The 4,029-nt window shown below is 49.4% G+C and overlaps 1 long non-coding RNA gene across 1 annotated transcript; it reads left to right on the top strand.

Annotated features, from left to right (window-relative positions):
* Window positions 1-349: 349 nt before the first annotated feature.
* LOC140578616 (uncharacterized) lies at window positions 350-3,407 on the top strand. The gene is made up of 3 exons (XR_011982874.1): window positions 350-477; window positions 2,480-2,629; window positions 3,082-3,407. It is a non-coding gene; the product is annotated as an uncharacterized lncRNA (long non-coding RNA).
* Window positions 3,408-4,029: the final 622 nt, after the last annotated feature.

Below are 4,029 nucleotides of genomic sequence, written 5' to 3'. Positions count from 1 at the left end.
TGCCCAGGAGAAGCAGACTCTATAAAGAAGTACGTGCGTGGGTGGGGGGGGGGGAGGGTGAAGACACTGACCCAGCACAGAGCTGATCTCACAGCACACATGGAATTGAGCACTGTGCCATTCACATACACAGCAATCAGTCACATTGAGTTCATTCACAAAAATGCTTCAGCCCAATTAGATGTGTGAAAAAATGCAACCAGCGATGTGTCTGCTGGCAGCCTGAGATGCTGTGATACTCCTACCTGCACCCAAGCAGGCCGTGTGCCATGCGGAGGCTGGCTGTACTGTTCTGGGGGGTGGGGGCATCTGCCATATCCAGGGTCATTAGTGGCTGCCGTCGTCAGAACACAAGCCAGCTGAAGACATCCGGACTCCGGCGGGAGGGAGTTCAGCACCCGCTCTGTCATTCAGACTGTGCTGCAGCTCTCGCTCCCTGGGGAGTACGTTCTGTAATCAGCACGGGACTGGTGCAGGGTGAGTGTGGGAGGGGAGAGGGGGAGTGGGGGAGGAGGGGAGCGGAGGAGCAGAGGAGAGGGAAATCAGGTGAGAAGAGGAGTGAAGGAGGGGAGAGGAGAAGCGAGGGGAAAGGGGCAGTGAAGGAAGAGGGGGAGCAAGGGGAGAGAGGAGTGAGGGATGAGCTGAGGAGAGGGGGAGCAGGGGAGAGGAGGAGCAAAGGGAGAGGTGGAGTGAGGGGAATGTGGTTACAGGGGAGAGGGGGATAGAGGGTGCGGGGGAGGCGAGTAGGAGGTGGAGAGAGAGAGGGAGGGAGAGGATGACTGAGGGAGACAGGAGACAAGGAGTGATGAGAGGGGGAGCATGGGTGGGGGGAAAGGATGGGGTGAGAGAGGGAGAGGGGGATCCAGAGAGAGAGAGTGAGGGAGAGGAGAAGCAAGGGAGAATTGGAGAAAGCGGGAGGGGGGTGAGGGGGGGAGAGCAGGGGAGGGAGGGGTGGAAATGAGAATGGCTGATGATTCATTCATGATGTTCCCCAGCCGCCGGGAAGGGGCCGGCATTCTCTTTTATAATAATTTACGAAGATAGGGGGGTGTTTCTGCCCCAGACAGTGCCTGCAGCTTCCGGGGGCCAGTAAAGAGGTTTTAAATTCCTCTGGTTAAAACGACACGGCCTGTGGTCACCCAGCAGCCTCAAAGAAGGCCACCACCAAAAGGCACCATTCGCTCCTGAATGTGTCACTTGTCACTTGTTCCTCTAGTCTTTACCCTGCAAGTGAGCGTGTCTGGATCCTGCAGATTGTGCTGCATCTAAGCTTAAATTATAATCAAGCTTGTTTTGTAGCAAATCAAAAACACCTTCTGCTTCAATCCTAAGTATTAAATCTCATTTTTAGATTGCCATCTAAATGTGTATGTTCTTTGACGGATTTTTTCAAATGCAATGCAATGTCTTCAAGTGTTCACTCACCTTTCAGAAAATAGTTTCTAATACCAGTGTTTTCAGCTGACTGACACAGACTGGTCAAGCTCTGAAAGACACTATTAGGCTGGAAAAACAGCATAGCTGTGAATCAGCGGTAATCTTGGGAAAGTCACAGACGTGGTGGGTAGATAATGCAGGTGCTGTCAGCTCAATTGTAGGGTTAGTGTTGGTGTTAGAGTTAGTGTTAGAGTTAGTTTTAGGTGTAATGTACATATGTTGGATTAGTTGTAGGTGCAATGTAAAATTGTAGGGTTAGTGTTAGGGTTAGGCACAGGTGTAATGTACAAATGTAGGGCAGGGTTAATGTTAAGGATAGTTATGTGTAAGATGCATAAATGTAGATGTCTTCCCACCATTTCTCAGCCCGAACAGTGATCCCTCATCACAGTAAGGAGGTCATAATCCCCTTCTCGCCCACCTTTCCCAAAGTAGAAAACTTGAGAAAGACTTAGGACAAGAAAAAAAAAAATGAATCATGGCGCGATGACTAATGTCGTTACATAAGAGCTGCGAATCCCCTGCCGGCGTTTCTCCGTCGGTGTGGAGAGCATCTCTGTCGCACACCAAACCTGAGAGCTCCTCACACCAAAGCCCGAAAGCAAACACGGAGCAGCCGGGGTCCAGTCGGACCTGCGGGGATGGGAAGGCGGGACCAAGCCCGGGCACAGAGAGCTTCCCAAAGTGAGACCTGGTTCAGCACCACCTGGAGGAAAAACAGCATCAGTGCAGCTTAATATCCTCCTCACTTTTGTGAATTTTATAAAAGAAAGCTGGAAAACATCCATTTAATTGCACATACCTCACAGATGTAGGTTAGTGGCCAAATTACTCATGATTAGACTGAAGGGTAACTGCTATCTCTGCTGGTCTTAGAAAAGGTCTTTGTCACACCACAACTCCATGTTCTTCTGTCATATTCCACCTTTTACTTCTGGCTCCGTGAATTGAATAGTCATAAAAATAGAAACATGTAACAGCTGCAGGGCACCATTTAGTGGGTATTACATAAAGCATGAATAAGTGCGATGTTGTGCTCTAGTGCCGTACGTCCGCCAGCCAGACGACGCCCACGCGAAGAATCGAGTGCGGAGGATGTTTCCAAGGGGCGAACAAAAGTCAGCTCACTTCCCCGAGGATCGCGGCCCTCGGAACGCCTACGGTTCCGCCAGGAAGACGGCGGGCACCCAAGGTGAATCCCTGCAGCCCTGCAGATGCAGATCCCTGCCGTCCTCATTCAGTTCCATTTATGTGTATATAGCGCCTTTCACATTTTTACCTCACAGCACAGAAAGCAGGGAAAAGGGAAAGACCCCCCCCTCCCCGCCACATTTCCGCTGATACTGCTGCGTTTTAAGAGTGTCCTGTGTGCCTCATGCCCCTGTTCCGTTACCCCCTCATCCCGATCCTGCAGCACGGCTTCTCAGCACACTCTGTTACTCTGGAGCGCGTGGGCCGGCATGAATCAGGCCACCGCGGCGGCTCCTGCGCCTTGCTTACGCACTTCCACAGCGTCCCGGGCTCCCGCTCGCTTCCCTCTTTTAATACGGGGGTATTTCTGAATCCACCCACTCTGCCGTGTTTTTCTTTTTTTTTCTTTCTTCTTTTTTTTAAAGTTGCCATCATCTCTGCTTATTTTATAAGTGCGATAGGAGCAGCCCGAATACAGCAAGATGGAGCTGAGTTCCCATACGCTGGTCCTTCCAGGTCCTAGGGGGCGCCGTAGGGCTCAGCGGGTCAGGACGCCGCGTCTGTCACCGGAAGGTTGTCGGTTCGAATCCCAGGGTCAGCTGAGTTATTTCACTGTTGGGCCCGTAAACAAGCCTCATAACGCCCAGGGACTGTTTAACCCCACATTTTCAATCGTGCATCACTTCGGATAAAAGCATCTGTAAAATGTCAAAAAGCACCAACTGTGTTATATTCTCTCTGTTTTTATTTTGTTACCCTTTGTCATTTCATTGCCAGTGTACCAGTACATTCATGCATGTGACTAATAAAAAAATCTTGAATCCGGAATCTTGAAACCGGTGCCAATACCAGCTCTGCATGCATGTGAGCATCAGAGAGCAGAGCTGATGACAAAGCCATATGTGTGTCTGTGTGCGTGTGCGTGTGCGTGTGTGTTCAATTTGCCCATGTATTAAATCCTCATGTGCACATTTATGTAAGTAAAATGCACATAATAATAACGCTACTCGTCTGTTTTGCATAGTTCTTATGAAGGTTGACACCTTTTTTTTGGATGAACATGTGAGATATATAATGTGAATAACATGGATTCAAAAAAAAGTGTTAGAAAAATGTGTTAAATGTGTCCTGAAAGAAAGAAAAAAAAACTATGTGTTATGTAACATCTTATGTTATGCAACATTCAACAACCAGGAATATGAAACCTAATTAGACGTCCGCATACGTCCTGGCACAGGGACGGCTGCCTCTATGAATAGGAAGGATGGATGCAGGGACGTAGAATGGGGAGCTGATGCTGGCAGCGGTTCACCTTCCTTACAGCCTGATAACTGCATTTTTAGGCCTCATACCACCTGGAGGCTGATGGTTAGTCTGTTGGCGTCAAATCGCCACCTGCTT

This window comes from Paramormyrops kingsleyae, chromosome 1 (assembly GCF_048594095.1).
Source record: "Paramormyrops kingsleyae isolate MSU_618 chromosome 1, PKINGS_0.4, whole genome shotgun sequence".
NCBI lineage: Eukaryota > Metazoa > Chordata > Actinopteri > Osteoglossiformes > Mormyridae > Paramormyrops > Paramormyrops kingsleyae.
The sequence above is the reverse complement of the archived record's forward strand: the minus strand, read 5'-3'. Positions and strand labels throughout refer to the sequence as shown.